Genomic DNA, 21,419 nt, shown 5'->3' with positions numbered 1-21,419 from the left:
GTTTTTATATAAGGTGGGATAATGGGATTATTAATGTAATGCTGAGGTTGCTTGGAAGCTATTCATTGAATGTGTGGCTCAGTTCCTGCCTTGCTGGGAGTAGCAGAAATAGAAGGACACTTATTATTATGAAATTGACTACCACAAAGTAACAAGTTTCTTAGCATTACAGGACATTTGTAAACATGATACAGGTACCCACAGCCCCCCTTGCAATGTGATGGTAGAACTAGAAAATTTGTGTAAATGCAAATTAGTTGCTTTAGACCACAGTGCAAACACCCTTCAAGTCCAGTCTTTACACGGGCCTTGTTTTGCACCAGAATGTCCTAAAAAGATAATTTTATCTCCACACAACATGTCATACGTTTTCCCTTCATTTGCATACCAAACATGACTCCTGTAAATATGATATTTGAGAAAATATGACATTTCCCTGTGTCCTTATTTCCTTTTGTTCACAGGTATTCGAGCTGCTCTGGCCCCCAGTCGGTGTCTGTTTGTCGCATATCACTGTCCATAGATATATCAAATGTTATTGATATAACCTTTAACAGAGATTTCAATGACCTCATTTTATAACCTGGGTCATAAATTGGTACTGGACGCTTATCTACAGACACTGATCTGGGCTCTCTTTTTCTATAAATAACTCATGGGGAGACAAAAGCGATTAGAAACAATCAAAAGGATACATTCATTTAGGTTCAGTTTCCATATTTTAACCAATGGCTACACACAGAGTTCCTCTGAGTCACCTCAAGCTATAACTATAAATTCACAAACACATATTTGCAGTTTTATATGACTAGTAATTAGCTTGCATATGACACTAATAATTTAATAGTAGTGCTATTTGGGGGGTAGTTTTATTTTTGGAATGTAAATACCATTAATTTAATGATGGGGCTGTTTTCAGGGAGGGATGCCTAATTCTTAAATTATTGATTTAATGTAGGGGCTGGTTGGAGTCAGGGAGGCCTAGAGTGTTCACTCATTGCTAGATTTTCCATATACCATGTACCTACCCTTTTTCTAAACAGAGTCCCAACATTGTACGTTCCAGAGAAGCAGCAACTGAGCTTAAGATACACGCAGCAGCAGCAGCTAGTGAAAGCTACAAGAACAAGTACTTTGTTCCAACTACAATGACAGTTGGGAGGCATAGTTGCCTACTCTTCCGGGAGGCTCCCAAACTTTATTCCGGAGGGGGGTTTCCTGTCATTTAGCCCCCCCCCACACAACATGGTGACGCATACACCACCCAAATCTCAACACTTGCTAATTGACCTCCTCTTACGAATGTCCTGGAGAGGATAAATGAAAGGTTGTCAATTAAGGTTGGGAGATATATACCGCTTCACACTACACTAATTCACTGCTCATGAAGAGGAAGCTATGTGCATCTAACAGTAGTACCCACAACACTGTCTGTGTATTTGAAGGAGGTTGGAAGGGTTGGAGAGAGACCTAGCACTGTCTAAAATGATAGGCACACTCATGCCCACTCTGGCTGCTTGGCATTGATTTGGTCCAGAGAGCAAACAGAATAAACAGGGTCAGAGGCTAAGATTCAGTCCAAGAAGTAAACAGGATAATCTTGGTCACAAGCTAGTGCCCAATACCAGGAAGCAGGCAGGATGCAAAACAGCACAGGAGCATAGAAATGTTGACGTGTGAATACTGTAGCTGTCAACAACTCACTGACACAGGTAGTAAATTAAGATAACAATAAACAATGAGGAACAGCCACTGGTCAGCCTCCAGGTGATATAACAGATCCTGTGACTGCACTACATCGGTAAAGAATTAAATGCTCGTTAACAGCACCTGCAAGGTAATTAACACCTAACAATTACCTGCTGTTAGTTACTAACACATATTTTATGTTTCTCTTTTGAAAGTTATTACAAACATACATTTGGCAGTGGGAGACCTTGATGAACTCAGGTAAGCTCCAGTATCATTTCATATCATATCATTTTGTGGAAGCAAGCTACTCACCTAGTGTGAATTTACAGGTTTAAATGTATTAACATACTTCACCACTGGACAACACTTTATTCAATTCAATTCTTTTTACAGTTCTTCGCTATTGAGAGTTTGAAATTGTACACTATAGTATAAATTCAATATTCAGTGCTGTACTATTATTGATGTAGGGATGATAGTAGTGTGCTGCAAGTTGCCCAAATGCTGTCATCATCTACATATAATATAAATTCTGTAAGTGCTACCTGGGAATTGAGTCACAGCTATTAAAATGTACATGCAGTACTATATTTATGGATAGAGTGTTACAGGGCATTTCCATCACATATTGTGTGAACAGCTATTGTAATGGAAGAAAGGTGTCACACGCCAGGCCCGCGGTTGAGTCCTGGCCCACTTACCTGCTCCACACAGGGCTCCCCTTCAGCGCTGAGGGCTACAATCTCCTGATGAGTCTTTTATTTTCTCTCTCTCCCTCTGCAATTGGCTCTCCCCCCCTCCACAGGATATTTAAGGCACCTGACCCTGCAGTCAGGTGCCTGTTCATTGTGTCTATATTCTGGCATATACTCAGACGTGGCTCTCTGCACTCCTGCTGCAGTACCTTTCTTTACCTCAGTTCGCTGTTCAATGGAACCTCTCCGCAGACTATTACCTCCTGTGCTCAGATTGCTGCTCCAGTGATACCTCAGTTCGGTGTTCAGTGGAACCACTCAGCAGATTATCACCTATTCCTTTATTCTTCTAACGGGCCTCGTCTAGTACACTCTCAGAGGACCACAACCTGCAGGGCAGAGGCTGTGAAGTGAGGTCCTTGGCGAAGACCACCTTCCTCGTTAGACTCCGCGCCTTTGGGTAGAGTAGCGTCAAACTAGACAGACCCGGGGATCCAAATCTTACCCGCGATTTGTGACAGAAAGTTGTGGAATGTTATTTAGAGTGTGGACAAATTTTACTGTACTGTGTATTTACTATATTACAGATGTGCTTTCAAGAGGAAAAACCACTTGACAATAAAACCAAGACCGTAACATTAAGAAAAATGTAAAACTCACAACAACTCATACCCAATTAAATCGACCTACATACAAAATTACAAAAAAATGTTGTTTGTAAAATAAAGTCTTACCTCAATATTAAAGTTTATTACATTGACATAAATAGTAGATACGGACAAAAAATAAATAACCAGCCTCAGTTACGTCAATCGCTGATAACAAAATGAAAATAATGCAGTAATATAATAAAATTGTGTACTGCTAATATAAATGTATCTGTCACTCACCGGACCGTGAGTGCCTCTTCACTGGTGCGTGGCTCTCCAGTATTCCTGCCAGCACCTATCCTGAACCGTGGCCGCCCGCCATCCTGATGGTCTGCGCATGCGCAGTTCCTAAGAACTCTTCTGACCTTTAATTGGTTGATCAGGCAACGCTCCCTATTTAAAGCACCTGTGTTCATTACCTCGTTGCCTGATCTTGGAGTCTCATTCCCTGTGAGTCTCTGAAGGTGTTCCTGTGTACTTCTCCGTGTCTTCAGCTTCCTGCTGATTCCTGCTCAACTCATTGCCGGTTTCCAGACCGCTTCAAGTCTCCTGTGTTCTACTATGTCTTCAGTTCCCTGCTGATTCTTGCTGGTTTCCAGACCGCTACTAGTCTCCTGTGTTCTACTATGTCTTCAGTTCCCTGCTGATTCCTGCTGGTTTCCAGACCGCTACAAGTCTCCCGTGTTCTACTATGTCTTCAGTTCCCTGCTGATTCCTGCTCTAATCATCTGCGGCTTCCAGTCCGCTATTACCTCCAGTGTTCTACTCGTGTTCGCTATCTCCAGTGATTCATGCATTGCTCATTGTTGTTCTACCCGTGTCAAGCTCTATGCCTGTGTGCTGACCCAGACCCTAATTACCGCTACCACTCACCTGTGGTTTCTTTACTCGTGCTGGCGTGCAGCCGCTCAGCTGTTCCTGTATCCTCTCGTGGACAGCCTGCTCAACTGAACCGCGGTATGCTTACTTTCTATTGACTATATTCGTTTACTGCATATCCGCTTGGACTGTTCTCCACTTACCCACGGAATCCTCTATCTCCCTGAGACTGTGTTATTACTCCGCATATCTGCTGGGAAGTTTACCTCCTTGTTCAGTCGTGAGATACATATGCTAATTGACCTTCTACTATTAGCCTGGATTCCAGTAGTGAATTTGTCTCTGTCAAGCAGTGCCTGCCACACCAACATAGACTTGTGCATATTGTTTGGGATCAAGTTCCTTGTGCTCTCAGTGTCTACATTCTATGTTTCCACTCATCAACATTTGTACACCTCCTCACCTATTAAGCAGTGGTACAACTTGCTATACGCAGACCACTGACTTCCCCGCTACCTACCTGCACCTGGACAAGTCTTCTCACCATAAGCAGTGGTACAACTTGCTATACGCAGACCACTGACTTCCCCGCTACCTACCTGCACCTGGACAAGTCCTCTCACCATAAGCAGTGGTACAACTTGCTATACGCAGACCACTGACTTCCCCGCTACCTACCTGCACAAGTCCTCTCACCATAAGCAGTGGTACAACTTGCTATACGCAGACCACTGACTTCCCCGCTACCTACCTGCACCTGGACAAGTCTCTTCACCATAAGCAGTGGTACAACTTGCTGTACGCAGACCCTGTTACCTTCCTGCACTTCTTCACGTCCATCAAGATCCTCGTGTTCATAGCTACCTAATCATTAACCAGATTGCTGCTAGTCATTGACTTTTCTATTTGCATCCTCTCACCATCTGCTGAGTCATATGTTCCACTAGTCACCTTGCTACCAGAGGACCACTGTGTAACCCACACTACTCTGGTAAGATCATCATCTGGTCATATCCTGGGCAAAGACTCCTAGTGCCCGTGACAGTATCCTAATAAAGCATGTAACATTATTAAATAAACATTGCAATTATTTGCTGAACAATTTCTTAGGCTTCAAAAGAAAATAGATAAAAGGAGCACAAACAATATCTTCTAATTATCAACCATAAAAATATCAATATTTGTCACAACTACTTAAAATCTCAAAAACATTTATTCATTTTTTCAGTATAGTAAAATATCGAAAACTAAAAGAGCAGCTGGTTATTATCTCATATTTGGCAAGATTAAAGCTAAAGCTGGGTACACACCACAGAAAATCCTCCTGATGCAATAGATGTCAGCAGCCCTCTGTCCCCGGACAGTGTTTTACATCATCACACACTGTCCCAGCAGCCGGCAGAGCAAGGAGGAGGAGATCCATCTCTAAACCAACACAACTTAGGTAAGTATGCTGTGTATAAGGGGGGGGGCTCTTATGCTGTATCTGGGGGAGGGGGATTTATACTGTGTCTGGGGGTAGGGGACTTATGCTATGCCCGGGGGGCATATGCCACGTCTGAGGGGGGTACATGTGCCGTGTCTGGGAGGATGTTATGCCGTGTCTGTGGGGAAGTTATGCTGTGCCTAGGGGGTTATACTTTGGCTGTGGGGTGGCGTGTTGAATGTTTTATTATGATGTATGTATTATATACTGCCTACCTTTTAAAATCTCTCTCTCACTCTCTCTTTCTCTCTCTCTCTCTCTCTATATATATATATATATATATATGTGTGTGTGTTACTTTATTAATAAATTAGTTTGGAGTTTAAAATTTTATGTAATTTTCTATACAGTTAAACTTGTGTTTCATTATCTGGTCATTACCAAATGTATAGATATCTATGATTATTTTTATCGCACATATTTTGCTTGCTATATAATAATTATGCGATGCATGATCTTGTTGTGTACTGTGTTCCCTAATTACTTTCCATATTTCATGTACATTTTCCAAACAGGTCCCAACATCCCAGGATCCAGGCAAGAATCCAGTTGTCAGGATTTCCCAGGTATGACCACGGAGAGAGCGTAAGTGGTTAAAGTGGCTTTATTAAGAACACAAATAACAATCCACCACGGATTGTGGCACAGATATACCGAAATGGAAAGACAGAGCAACAGTTCAATGGGATCAACAATATAGAAGACTTAACAGAACTTGGTAATGCAGACTGGAGATGACAACTTGGTAATGCAGACTGGAGATGACAACTTGGTAATGCAGACTGGAGATGACAACTTGGTAATGCAGACTGGATATGACAACTTGGTAATGCAGACTGGAGCTGACAACTTGGTAATGCAGACTGAAGCTGGCAACTTGGTAATGCAGACTGGAGTTGAGAACTTGTTAATGCAGACTGGAGTTGACAACTTGGTAATGCAGACTGGAACTGACAACTTGGTAATGCAGACTGGAACTGACAGCTTGGTAATGCAGACTGGAACAAAGCACATGGAAATGCTCACAGGAGTGACCTGATGATCTGGCCCAGACTGTTTGAAGCAGGCAGGTTTATATAGGCCTCATGCAGGTGATACAACTCCCAGTGATCAAGGAAAATAACCAAAGTAGCACAGTGGCCCCTTTGGTGGGCAGTGGTACTACAAGTAGAATGCATAACAAATCCAATAGAGTCACTGCAGACAGCAGCTGCAGAATGCAAATCGTGACAGTACTCCCTCCTTAAAGGGCGGATTCCAGACACACAAATACTAGAGATGGTCGGAAAAGTCAGATTCATAGTCCAGAATTGGGCATGTAGTTGAGAATGCTTCATGCAAGGATGGGAAGGGTATAGAAACCACACCACAGGGGAGTTGAGATCCAGGAGAATCTTTCTTCTTCTTCTTCTTCTTCTTCTTCTTCTTCACTTTCTTTTTATGGTTTTTAGAGGGTTGCTGGAAATGGAGTGAAGAAAACGATAATCTCAAAGTTGGAGTAGCTGGAGATAGAACATGAGGCATAGATGAAGCACTAGGAGTGAGATTGGCAAGTGCTGGTGTAAATGCTTCGATCACGGCCTCAGTAAAAAGCTGTAAATCAGACAGAATGGGTTCTTGGGTTTCAATTAAGGGCTCTGCCCATTCCAGAGCTTTCCCTGTAAAGTTGGCTAACATGTAAAACACTGCCTTTCGTTGAGTATCAAGAAGGTTGGATACAGAGGGAAAATAGGACATACAAAATTTAATAAGAGCCTGAAATTGCTGAATATCCCCATTGAAGGTAGGTGGTTGGAAGACTTGAACAGAGGATGAATTCGAATTAGCATGAGACTCGGCCAGCTCGGGTTGAACATACATCCCTGGGGACTCGGGTAGGACCCCTTTGGCAGAAGACAACCCGGACTGGGCGGCAGACTTGACAGGGACAGCACTGTGAGAAGCCTCAGGGTGGACAGCACTGTGAGAAGCCTCAGGGTGGACAGCACTGTGAGAAGCCTCAGGGTGGACAGCACTGTGAGAAGCCTCAGGGTAGACAGCACTGTGAGAAGCCTCAGGGTAGACAGCACTGTGAGAAGCCTCAGGGTAGACAGCACTGTGAGAAGCCTCAGGGTAGACAGCACTGTGAGAAGCCTCAGGGTAGACAGCACTGTGAGAAACCTCAGGGCAGACAGCACCAAGTGGTAACTCTGGCTGAACCGCATGGACAGGCAACACGGGCTGAACCGCATGGACAGGCAAGTCGGGCTGAACCGCATGGACAGGCAACTCGGGCTGAACCGCATGGACAGGCAACTCGGGCTGAACCGCATGGACAGGCAACTCGGGCTGAAAGGCATGGACAGGCAACTCGGGCTGAACCGCATGGACAGGCAACTCGGGCTGAACCGCATGGACAGGCAACTCGGGCTGAACCGCATGGACAGGCAACTCGGGCTGAACCGCATGGACAGGCAACTCGGGCTGAACCGCATGGACAGGCAACTCGGGCTGAACCGCATGGACAGGCAACTCGGGCTGAACCGCATGGACAGGCAACTCTGGAGTGGGCTGGAGGGACAGGACCCCCTCTGGAGCAGACTGTAAGCGCAGCGCCCCCTCTTGAGTGGACTGTAAGGGCAGCGCCCCCTCTTGAGCGGACTGTAAGGGCAGCGCCCCCTCTTGAGCGGACTTTAAGGGCAGCGCCCCCTCTGGAGCAGACTGTAAGGGCAGCGCCCCCTCTGGGGGACAGGCAACTCGGGCTGAACCGCATGGACAGGCAAGTCGGGCTGAACCGCATGGACAGGCAACTCAGGCTGAACCGCATGGACAGGCAACTCTGGAGTGGGCTGGAGGGACAGGACCCCTCTGGAGCAGACTGTAAGGGCAGCGCCCCCTCTTGAGCGGACTGTAAGGGCAGCGCCCCCTCTTGAGCGGACTGTAAGGGCAGCGCCCCCTCTTGAGCGGACTGTAAGGGCAGCGCCCCCTCTTGAGCGGACTGTAAGGGCAGCGCCCCTTCTGGAGCAGACTGTAAGGGCAGCGCCCCCTCTGGAGCAGACTGTAAGGGCAGCGCCCCCTCTGGAGCAGACTGTAAGGGCAGCTTCCCCTCTGGAGCAGACTGTAAGGGCAGCGCCCACTCTGGAGAAGTCCTTAAGGGCATCACCCCTTCTGGAGGAGACTTTAAGGGCAGCACCGCCTCTGGAGCAAACTTTAAGGGCAGCGCCCCCTCTGGAGCAAACTTTAAGGGCACCGCCCCCTCTGTGTTGAACTGGGGAACCCGAGTTCTCATGGAAGCAGACAGCGTGTCTGGAATGGAGACAGAAGCTTGTAACTCAGAGCTGGAGATAGAGGTTGAAGATGGTCGGAGTCTACGGAGCGGGCAATCCTGTAAAAAATGTACATCACTGGCACAGTAAAGACACAGTTTGTAGGTCCTCCTGCGCCATCGCTCCTCTTCGGTCAGGTGAGGGCGTGGAGCACCTGAAAACCTGGAATTTGTTACAGGAATATTGGAAGGTACTGCTTGCAGAGAGTCAAAGGCAGACAAATTTGGTAATGAAATGTTAGCAGCACAGTTAGACTCCTTACAGCAGGATGTATTATGGGTGGAAACTGGAAGTTGCTTAAGCACTTGGTTCAGCAAGAAAGATACTTGCGCTATTTGAGTGTTGAAGAATGTCCACTTGGAGCAACTGGAACAGGGAATTTTCGGAGGAAATAGCAGCCATGGTCTTAATGTTGAATACGGAGTAGGCCACTACCTTGGAAATCCTTTTCAAAAGAGATGAAAGCCATGGAGCAGCAGGCTTGGTATTAGGGCCAGATCATACTGTCAGGATTTCCCAGGTATGACCACGGAGAGAGCGTAAGTGGTTAAAGTGGCTTTATTAAGAACACAAATAACAATCCACCACGGATTGTGGCACAGATATACCGAAATGGAAAGACAGACCAACAGTTCAATGGGATCAACAATATAGAAGACTTAACAGAACTTGGTAATGCAGACTGGAGATGACAACTTGGTAATGCAGACTGGAGATGACAACTTGGTAATGCAGACTGGAGATGACAACTTGGTAATGCAGGCTGGAACTGACAACTTGGTAATGCAGACTGGAACAAACAACTTGGTAAAGCAGACTGGAATAAAGCACATGGAAATGCTCACAGGAGTGACCTGATGATCTGGCCCAGACTGTTTGAACCAGGCAGGTTTATATAGGCCTCATGCAGGTGATACTACTCCCAGTGGTCAAGGAAAATAACCAAAGTAGCACAGTGGCCCCTTTGGTGGGCAGTGGTACTACAAGTAGAATGCATAATAGAGTCACTGCAGACAGCAGCTGCAGAATGCAAATCGTGACACCAGTACTAGCCTGTGAAAGCTGCAATAACGGGTAGATGAGAGCAACACCATTTTAATATATAATGGTGGGAATTCAATGATGTGGCGTACGGACATCGCACCCCACACATAGCCACCAATTACAGTAGAAATTTATTTCAAAAGCTCGTCCACCTAAGCGGAGCCCCATAACCACGAAGGTGTATTCTCACTAATTGCCCTTTAGGGGAGAGTGCCTACTGCGTCTTGAATGTGACCCAATTGTCCGCTGACTGGGCTGCTTACTGCACAGCTGGTTCCCGCTAGGAACCCAAGCCCACCACCAACTGACCTCTCATAGCCAAAACACTGAAAATCTGCTCTACAAAATACGACAACCCTGCATCTGACAAATGTACCCCATCAGGCCTATAGAATTTTGAGAAACGTGCTCTGATGACCGGGTAGCTATTAAACTCGCCTCCTACCTCCGAGAATATTCTCCTCGCAGCCCTGTTAACCTTCCCGCGGGTCTTTTCAATGCGAGCTGGCTTGTCTGCTCCCCTCCAATTAATTCTAGGGATGATGTCCGACCAGATGAGGTGCACTGCTGGCCAATGTAGCTTAATTACCCGAATATCCGCTTTGATCCTTACTATGAGCTCCAAACCTTTACCCAAATCATTGCCCCCGAGGTGGATTATAAGTGCAGAAGGGCTTCCAAATCTGGCCTTGCTATCCCTTAGAACCTTCAATAGCGACCCCCAACACAGCCCCCTGCGTCCTATCCATCTAACTGAACTTGCCTGGGGGTATCTGGCCGAGTTATGAGCGGGACCACTTTTATCGGCCCAAAAGACGAATGAATGGCCAACCAACCAAATATTTTGGCCATCCTGATGGGAACCTGTAAGATGGATTGAGATGTGTGTCAACAAGAGACGTAATACGTACTTAATAACTATCGTAAAGGAAACACTACCATTTGTGCTAGATAGGGTGACCCATCCGAGGTAAAACCAGAAACCCCGGGGCGTCAACAGCCAATCAGGCCCCCGAAGAAAAGAAAATGGCAAATCCCTCTGCGCCTCCATTCAACAAGACAAGCAACCTTTGTCATGAATCAGCCTCCCGGAATTGCAGCAAAAATGCTTAAGCACAACAGGTGGACAAACATATTTCCTAAAACACTTTGACTTCCACCTACCCAACTCCATAATAGACTGTTCTGAAGCGCCCCTCTTCAGCTGCTACTGTAGCTGCTCCTATTCTGAAGGAATGGGTCCCATAATCTGTGATATTCAAGCAAAGTTTTGCAGTGTACTTCTTAAAGACAGCTGAAAACTGGTACTTTGTAAGGGGGTACCCGTCACGATGCCTAAGCCAATTATCACCAGGGGCGGGGGCCATGTCCTTATACAGTCTAGCTAGCTCAACTGGGCAAACTGCACTGTCCCTGTTGCAATGCAAGGTAATCCACCTCCCTCTACCCAACGGATCTGTCTGTGATCTATGTATTTTACACGCCATGCTATCGTTCTTTACCACGACATTCTTGCAAAGTAACCCCGACCCGATCGCCAGTCTGGAAGACGCCATCAACTCGCTTAATCTGAATGCTCTGAAGAAGGCCATTGAGAACGACAACCTAAACAAAGCAGCCTCAAAAGCATCGCTAGCTACCATCGGGATAATATTAACCAGACCGGCCAAAAATACTTTATCAATGGGCCTACGTCTGTCTTCCACCCCAGGGGAAAACCTAGCCCAACCCTTTAATGCCCTGCAGACCAAATCTGCTTAGTAACATCCTGACTACCATGTAACTGCAGAAAGAAGGAAATACCCGCCAAAGCTGACACCATATAGGGCTTTGATTTACCCACAGGAAAACAAGGCCACACAAAAGACAGTATGCGCTGCTGATCAGTCTTACCTTCGGCCTCCCTTGATGAACAATACCCTTCCCAGGACGACCAAGCCTCCTGATATTTCTTCAAGGTACCCGATGCTACCAAATGCTTTACAAGGTCCACTATACCGGCCTTATAATCTGCCAGACAAAATCAGGGCATGAAACACCAAACTCTTTAGCCCCAGGGGCTAGCGAATGAAACCTCAACCAATCAAATCTAGACAAAGCGTCCGCAATCCCATTATCAGGCCCAGGTACATGCCTCGCCTTAAAGGTAATGTTAAACGATAAGCACTTGTATACTAAATACCTCAATAACCTCAGCGCCTGAGGGGAGGTAGCCTTCTGATTATTGATAGCGTGCACTACCCCCAAATTATCGCACTAAAAAACTATACTCTTATTCCTCAGGGGATTACCCCACAATTCCATTGCTACAATAATTGGGAACAACTCCAGCAACAAGAGATTCCTCGTGAAACCTTCCTGACGCCAAGAAGGGGGCACACCACTCCCCGTTCAGGTAAGCCCCAAAACCAGACAAGCCAGCCGCGTCCGTAAACAATTGAAGCTCCACATTATTGGCGACAGGCGACATCCACAAACAAACCCCATTGAAGTTCTCCAAAAACAAACGCCACCTGACCAGATTGTCCCTAATCTCCATGGAAATTCTAACCAGATGACAGGCCTTCGTAACCCCAACTGTAGCTCTCTCCAACTTCCGACAAAAAAACCCTGCCCATGGGGATAACACGACAAGCAAAGTTAAGTAGACCAAGCAGGGATTGAACCTGCTTTAACCGAGCCTTACCCTTGTCCTGCAACGAGTCAATCACACCCTTCAATTTAGCCACTTTCTCTGTAGGCAGCCTACAGCAACCTGCTCTGGTGTCAATTTCGATACCCAGATATGACAACTTCTCCGTCGGACCTTCCGATTTGTCCGCAGCCACTGGAACTCCCATAACTCTAAACAATGACTGAGCTGAAAACAACAATTCCTGAGACACCGTGGACCCACTTGACCCAATGAACAAGAAATCGCCCAGGTAATGGGCCACACTGTGGTGCCGTCCCCGTAACCACACACCAATGCAGGAAATTGCTGAAACACTCGAAAAAAGAGCAAGACACTGAACGGCCCATAGGCAAACATTTATCCACATAATAACCCCTCAGCAAGCGAAAACCCATGTATTTAAATGAAGATGGATGCAAAGGCAGGAGCCTAAATGCTGACTCAATATCGAGCTTTGCCAGCAATGCCCCAGCCCCGCAGCGCTGCACTATCAACAAGGCGTCCTCAAAGGATTGATACACTGCCGAGCACTCAGATTCTGCAATTGCGTCATTCATGGACATACCCTGCGGGTGAAACAGATGCTGTATCAGCCTAAACTTACCCACTTCCTTCTTCGGTACTACACCCACCGGTGAAATGACCAAACCATGAATCGGAGGGGGGGGAGGGTAGCAAAGGGACCACACATTCTACCCAACTCAATCTCTTTATTCACTTTCTCCTGCACAACCAAAGGCAACTCTAGAGCTGATTTCAGATTCCTGGGAGACCTCGTATACACATTTCCACTTACCTGCAATTTAAACCCATGCCTAAAACCATCCCCTAAAAACTCTGCATCCGGTCTATTGGGGTACCAACTTAGCCATTTATTTAGTTCAGACAATACAATAGGAGAAAAACGCCTTAACGCGCAGGAGCTCCTGCGGGGGTCGGTGGGCGTCACCGGGGCTACTCCTCTTAGGACATTCTCCTCTGGGATGTGCCTCCTTCACCCGCGGCACAGGCATGCTTAAACCTACAGGCCGAACCTCTATTACACTGACCCCCGTTATATGCAAAACATCTCCCCCGAAAGGGCTGGGCCAATCTATTCGGGAGTTGCCTCTGCCTCATCGCCCCAGCACAGCTGGATAAATGTGGTATATGAAAATATAAAACTCACCAGCTCCTCAGAGAAGGCCAGACATTCAGAGAAAACTCTCACCAGGACAGCAGAGCAGGATAGACTCACTCCAAAACTCTCCAGACAGTGAAAGGGGAAGCTGACTGCCTGTACCTGGATCTTATCCTGCTTCCCCCCACTATAATTCTGCCCCCTACGTCCCTACTGATTGGCTGCCCCCTGCCCCCCCAGTGGAGTTAACTCTTGCTATACTTTTACTTTCTTTTACCTGCCCCCTCAGCGTTTATGTTACCTCGGGCTAAACCCTGCCCTCTGTTATCCTTCTGGACAAACTTTGTGGCTAATTGAATTCCCCCCCATAATGTTATGTGTAAAGAGGTGCAACCACAGCCCATGTTGGCCACGCCCCCATACTATGTGGCCACGCCCATTTCAACAGTGTCCCCGCTGAGCAGTTTCATGCATCCCTTCTGCTGTGTGTGGAGGGGGGCCCAGAAAGTTGCTGTAACTGGGCCCCAAATTCCTCTTAACGGCCCTGGGTTAAATGTCCCTTCTCCTGCTGTGTGTGGAGGGGGGCCCAGAAAGTTGCTGTAAATGGGCCCCAAATTCCTCTTAACGGCCCTGGTTAAAATGTCCCACACAAACCCTTTAAAAAATATCACAATAGATAATTCTATTTTTAGCATGTTTATATATGAGACGGCATTCTGTTAAACAGTGATTGAGGTAATATTTCATTACCCCCATCAGGTGGAATAGTTGACACTTTGTCATAACACCTCAGAAAGGAATAAAGGTGCTGCTGAACCAGTGAAAAGTATTAACATAAGACACTCAAGCAGGTGGACAAACACATAAGGTGAATTTTATATTGTGGAATTAAATACGGACAGAAAGCAAAGAGTGAAGCCGCTGGATGGTAACTATAAAATACAAGGGTTAAGTTAAGGACATTGGGCCTGATTCATTAAGGACCTTAAATGAAGAGGATGCTTATTTCAGTCTCCTGGACAAAACCATGTTACAATGCAAGGGGTGCAAATGAGTGTTATGTTTTGCACATAAGTTAAATACTGACTGTTTTTTCATATAACACACACACATATCAACTTTAAATTTCAGTGTACAAATAAGCTATCAAGTATTTGTGTGTTACATGAAAAAACAGTCAGTATTTAACTTATGTGCAAAACAGAACACTCATTTTCACCCCTTGCATTGTAAAATGGTTTTGTCCAGGAGACTGAAATAAGGATACTCTTCATTTAAGATCCTTAATAAATCAGGCCCACTGTTTGGAGTGTGTTGATCATTCCATGGAAGGCAATCAAAGATATATGTTAATACTGTACGGTGGTTCAACAGCACCTTTAAAAGCTCTGCAGAATCTGTGGTGACTCATTAAAAAGTATTCATGATTACTAACCTTTATTTATAAGGCACCACAAAATTCTGCAGTGCCGTACAGAGCAAAAGTACAAAAAGTGTAATCACAATAAGGGTGAACAATATTCATGTAAATTAGCACAATAAGAGTGCCAGCAAAGAGACAAGGGTGACATAAACCAAAAAATGCAAAAACGATTGTAACAAATATGAGTAGTATGACAGAAAAGGGAATGGACAACGCCAGGTAAAGATATATCAGAGGATGCGAGAGGAGCTGGTAGGAATACTCTGGAGATGACAGATACCAAGAATGCACTTGGCTATGGCAAATACCAGGAATACACTGAAGATGACTATTAGCAGGAATGCATATGGAGATAGTAATATTCAAAGAGAGCCAAAATGGACAGAGAAGCAGGAGATAAGCTGACATGAAGATCTTCTACCAATCCATGGACACAGGTGTCTTAAATAATGCAGAGGAAGAGGAGGAGACTCCCTGAATAAAATGATTGACAGCCCATAGTTTTAAATAGCGGGCATCCACAATGAGCCTGGCTGGGGGAGAAGAAGAAGAAGCTGCCGAATCAGAGGCGGCTTGGCAATGAAGTTGTCTTGCAGCAGAAGAGCGCGCCGGACCTACCTACACTCTTCCGCTGTAAGACAATATTGATATAATTTTCATTTATATTGATTATCATTCATACAACCTTATATGGGAGATTTATAGCTGTTACATGAACCTCTGTGTCACAAATCAGGATCTTAGCCGCACTTACCTCATCCGCCGCTGTCATATCACAGCTACCTGGGTCCCTTCTGGTCATCTGCAGCATTCCCGTTCTCCACACCTTCGTTTGTAAACAAACACATACTGTTTGTTCTGCTGCATGGGCGCGGCCATCTTGGATGCAGTCAGGTGATCATTCCAAACCAACCAGATTCAGAAGCTGTGATCACATGAACTGATCAGTCAATAGTTGTTTGGGACATCCTATTTAAACCTGCTGCTGTGATCTGTTCATTGCCAGAACAACACACTTCTCTCCAGAGGATAGTTCTTGGCTTCAGTGTTCCTGACTGCATTACAAGTGCAGTGTTCCTGTCTGCATTGCAAGTGCAGTGTTCCTGACTGCATTACAAGTGCAGTGTTCCTGACAGCATTACAAGTGCAGTGTTCCTGTCAGAATTACAAAGTGCACTGTTCCTGTCTGCATTACTAGTGCACTGTTCCTGTCAACATTTCTAGACTGCTCATTCCCCTGCTATATTCTACAATGAGTAAGAAGATCATCCAGGCTGCTAAGTTCTGTTTCACTTCTGCTCCAGCTAGTCCCAATGGTCCCGAATCGGATCAAGAAATTCAGACGACCGTGACAGTTTGTTCTGGCCTAATGGATCCGCTAGGGGAACATACCCCGAGGGAGGACTCTGTCCAAATATTAGCTGAACGCATTCCGAGTCTCTTACCTTTTTGGTCATCCCAGAAGCCACTAGCCCTGTGGTTCCCGGGTTTCCATGGCTTCAAACGCATAACCCCCATATTGACTGGTCGACTCCACAAATCCTGGCGTGGGCTCCATCTTGTTTCGGGTCCTGTTTACAACGTGTTCTTCCACATTGCTCCACCTCTGATAAGGAAGTTTTGCCAGTTCCTTCTGCCTACCAAGAGTTCACAGACGTTTTCAGTAAGCAGGCCGCTGAAACTCTACCACCTCATCGGGATTGGGACTGTCCCATTGATCTTGTTCTGGGTAAAACCCCACCGCGTGGCAGAGTCTACCCTCTTTCTATCCCTGAGACAAAATCTATGTCTGAATATGTAAAAGAGAACTTGGAAAGGGGCTTTATTCGCCCATCCTCTTCACAGGCAGGAGCCGGGTTCTTTTTTGTAAAAAAAAAAGATGGTGGATTACGTCCCTGCATCGATTACCGAGGTCTCAACGACATTACCATCAAGAACCGGTATCCTCTGCCCCTCATCACAGAGTTATTTGACAGAGTCAAAGGTGCCCAAATATTTACGAAGTTGGATCTCCGCGAGGCCTACAATTTGATCCGTATCAGGCGTGGCGATGAATGGAAAACCGCCTTTAACACCAGGGATGGGCACTACGAATATCTTGTCATGCCATTCGGTCTGAGCAATGCCCCAGCGGTTTTTCAGAATTTCATAAACGAAATCTTTCAGGACTTACTGTACCATACTATTGTGGTATATTTGGACGATATCCTCGTTTTCTCCTCTGATATCCAGTCCCATCGCAGACATGTTAAAGAGGTCCTCAGCCATCTCAGAAGGAATAAACTGTAATGCAAGCTTGAAAAATGCACCTTCGAAGTTGAATCCATTCCATTCTTGGGGTATATCATCTCGGGCACTGGTCTCCGTATGGACCCAGAGAAGGTGCAAGCTATTCTTAACTGGCCTCAGCAATCTACACTAAAGGCAGTACAGCGATTTCTGGGATTTGCTAACTACTATCGAAAATTTATTCGTGGCTACTCAGACGACCGTGACACTCTGGCATTATTTCTGTGGTGCAGAAGTTGCTAGTTTGCCTGAGAGTTTGTGTGTTTCACATTATTTACCAACTAAACTTCTACACCGGTGGAACTTCACATTGGGCCTAATTCATGTTCAGGCGTACATCCATTTGTGTAGAGTATCTGGGGTGAAATAATTCTTTGCATACTCAGAAATGGACCTTATGCCAATGAACGAAATTGCATGCAATTAATGTGTGAACGCAAATGACACTTACGACTGCCTACGTCTTGAGAGGTGGAACAGGGAAGGGAAGGAATGGATTATTGTAGGCTATGTACAGTAACAGTGGCGCACGCAGGGGGGGTTTCTGGGTCTCTAGAAACCCCCCCATCGCTAAAAAAGTGCCCTACACAGTGCCCTACATATCGGCACTGTAGTATACAGCAGCCGCGGCGCTGTCTAAGAAGCATCCACTGCGGACGCTTCTTTGACAGCGCCGCGGCTGCTGCATACTATAGTGCAGCAGAAACTGAGCTGCGCGGCAGTTTTCTAGGGGTTTTTTTTTTCGGGGGTGGAGGAAACCCCCCCCTGAAAAATGCTCCGTGCGCCCCTGAGTAAGGGTGTATCTATGCAGATGCGGCTAATTCATACAAGGAAGATAGACTTTAAAAACGCATTGTATGTACAGTATGCATTAAAAGCATCTTGATTTATGTATTTATAGAAAATAAAAATAAAATCTATATATATTTTAATAATCCATATTTTTATTAATGATCAACTGTTAAGAGTTATTCATTTATTTTATAATTTTTTTTTTATGTGTTTTGATGTGACCTGATGTTGCAAATAAGCTTGTGCATATACTGCAGTCTGTTGTATGTGTCTGTCTACAGCAAGTTATGTTTAGACAGAGCGTACTTACACCCATATTGGATTTGAATATGATTGGAAATATGCTCAAATTCTGTGCTCTTTTTTAAAACTCAACTTGCGTGCAGGTTGCATCCGAATGTGAATCAGGCCCATCATAATCCCCACTGACGTTTTAATTTGACTATTTGTATAAGCTTTATGTTCCTTAATTTTTTTAGTAAAACATATATTTAGAATCTCCCTTTATTGTACTGATTTTTACCATCTAGAGACAAAGGTGTCATTTTGATTGAAGAATTTGCGATGTTGTTACTCAATTTAAACTTAATCATATAAGTGGGAAAACTTACAACATAGTGACTAAGGAATTGTTCAGGAAGTAACTTTTATGTTTATTAAAACATCATGTATACTTCATTATCATACGTTAGCTGCGCACAATTCTATAATTGTACCATTGTTCTCTCACCAAACATTTTGGTTGTTTTACTTCCAAACAAAGCACCAGAGCAAGACCATAACATCCCCCAAAAATTCAGTTATGGTGTCCAATATCTCAGAGAGCCCCAGCACATATTTGGGGACGTCATGGACAAAATATTTTTCATGGACAATATATGAGACAGTGCTACTTCAGAAAACATTGGTCCTCTGTGCACAGACTATTCCAGGACAATGATCCCAAACATTCACCAGCTGCTGCCTATCTGGAACAGCAAGGCCTGCTCTGTCGAAGAATACTACCAAATTTAAATGTCACTAACAGACAAAAATGAAACTATTCCTAAAGAACAAAGTGAAGACCGAGAATAAAGAACAACTTATTTTGTGGTATAGACTACTAGGCAAAGTGTTATCTGTTTAAATTTGCAACAAGTGTATTAATCACATCCTGCATGTATTACCCTTTGTGATGTAAAGAGTCACAGGCATGTAAAATATTATTTAACTGCATTTCTTATTAAATAAAGCTACATACTGCATTATGTACTGTGTCTGTGGGATTTTATAAATTACATCTTGCCTACCTTTCTTGTCTGATGCAGTACACTGGTCTTGGTAAGGAATTGTGTCTGCTGGTAATTGTTGATAATCATTAAATAATAAAATATTTTAAAAAAGAAACTTGTAAACATAGTTCTGCTGTCTTCAAGCAACTACAAACACCACCTGCAAGGAAAGGAAAAAAAAGGGGCACACTGTGCCCACATTTATGTAATAAAGACTTCATACTAAAATAACCCGGTCCCAGCTCTCCTGCTTTGGGGGTCCAGGACCAGGAAGTGGAGTGAAAGGGGAGGAAGATTTACTGGCATGGGCAGCCCTGCTTGACCTGGGCATCAGGGAACACATCTCCCAGCATGCTCGAGGTGCTGGGGAGGAACTGACCTTAGAGCCCATCCAGACAGGATGGACTGGCGAGAATGAGAGAGAAGAAACACGGGAGTGTGGTTGAGGAAGAATGTGCAGCCCTAGACAGTGTTGGACTGGCCCAACAGAGTAGCAGGTAAATCCCAGTAGGCCCTACTAACCGATAGCCTCACCATCTACCCAAAGATGACTTGAGGCACGATTTTAAAAAAAAATAAAAAAAATAGAAAACTAAGAAAAAGTTACTTCTGCCCCAGTGCTTTTCCTCTGAAGAAAGGAAGGGTTTAGGGGTCAGCCATTGCCACAACACTTCCTGCATGTCCCCTGACCACACCTTTTACTCCTTCTCCACTGGGCCGTGGCTCCTATGATCCAGACCACCTCCCACCTGCACATCTAGGACGGACTGAAGGCAAATAAGGTAAGTATGCCTTTCACCCGTGTGTGCTAGTCTGTATCCATTCACTGTCTGTGCCAGTCTCTTTGCTCTTCCCCTGTCTACACCAGCCTCACTGCACTTTCACTCTCTTCCCCAGTCTGTCTGCTCTTCCTGTGAAGGAGCCTCTCTGTCCTTCTTCTGTGTGCTCAGCCTCTCGGCCCTGCCTCTGTCTGCGCCATTCTCTCTGCCCTTATCCTGTCTGCACCAGCCTCTCTGTCCTTCTGCTATTTGTACCAGTCTCTCTGCCCATCCACTGTCTGTGCCAGCCTTTCTGCACTAGCCTTGCTGCTTTTCCACAGTCTGCATCTAGCTTCTCTACCCTTCCACTCTCATTCAAAGCCTCTCTGCTTTTCCCCTGTCTGCCCCAGCCTCTCTGTCCTTTCCTGGCCTGTGCCAACCTCTCTACCCTTCCACTGTCTCTGCCAGCATCTCTACCCTTCCATTGTCTGCACCAAAACTCTCTGCCCTTCTCCTGTCTGCTCCAGCCTCTCTGCCCATTCTCTGTCTGTACCAGCTTCTCTGCCCTTTCACTCTCTGCACCAGCAGGCATCAGAGTTTTGTTCGCTCTACAGGGACGACAGGCTCTGGCTAAATCCCACCCAGTTACTACCCGTATACCTGCGCATCAGGATTTCTTTCGGCCAAAGACCCGGGTTAACGGGGACAGTATCACAGTGTGGTTTCTGGAAACCAGTACTTTATTTACAATGCATGATCTCAACCCTCTACTTCCAGTTTGTTCATTGTGTGGAGGCCAAGGGCATAGCGAAACCATTTGACTGCAGATGGACTGATCCTTTTCAGAGGTGCTCTCCACCGCTTCCACTACTCCAGGTTCACTGGTAATACAGGTTAAAAGCAATTTGATTAAGGGCATTGTGGACTCTTGTTCCTATAATAGCTTAATACAGTAGGGCTTACTCCCACCAGAGAAAATTGCACAAAATAACCCCACCTGTATTGGTTGTGTATATGGGGACATTCAGGTTTACCCCATCACTCTGATCTGTTTAACTATTAAAGAGAAGAGTGCTAAGTTGAGGGTGGGGTTTGTCCTTGTTTACCAGCTCTGCTAGGCCAGAAATGGACAGACTTTCTTGCCCTTGGTGGCACTGTAAGGAAAAAGGTTGTTTCTTCAGATGCTGAGTGAGTCACTAGGAGACACAGTTCCATTTGCCCCTGATTTATTTCTAAGCCAAGTAATAATCTCTAAAACCTGGAGACAGAGAAGAAAAGACCACAACGACTGGGTCTCATGAGAATTTCTTTTGGGAGAGAGAGTTGCACCATCTACTGTTGATACTTATAACAATCATGAGCTTGATTTGTATAATATTAATGATTTCCGCCCTTCTCTTA

The sequence above is a fragment of the Mixophyes fleayi genome, chromosome 9, assembly GCF_038048845.1.
Source record: "Mixophyes fleayi isolate aMixFle1 chromosome 9, aMixFle1.hap1, whole genome shotgun sequence".
Lineage (NCBI taxonomy): Eukaryota > Metazoa > Chordata > Amphibia > Anura > Limnodynastidae > Mixophyes > Mixophyes fleayi.
This window is presented reverse-complemented; position numbering follows the sequence as displayed.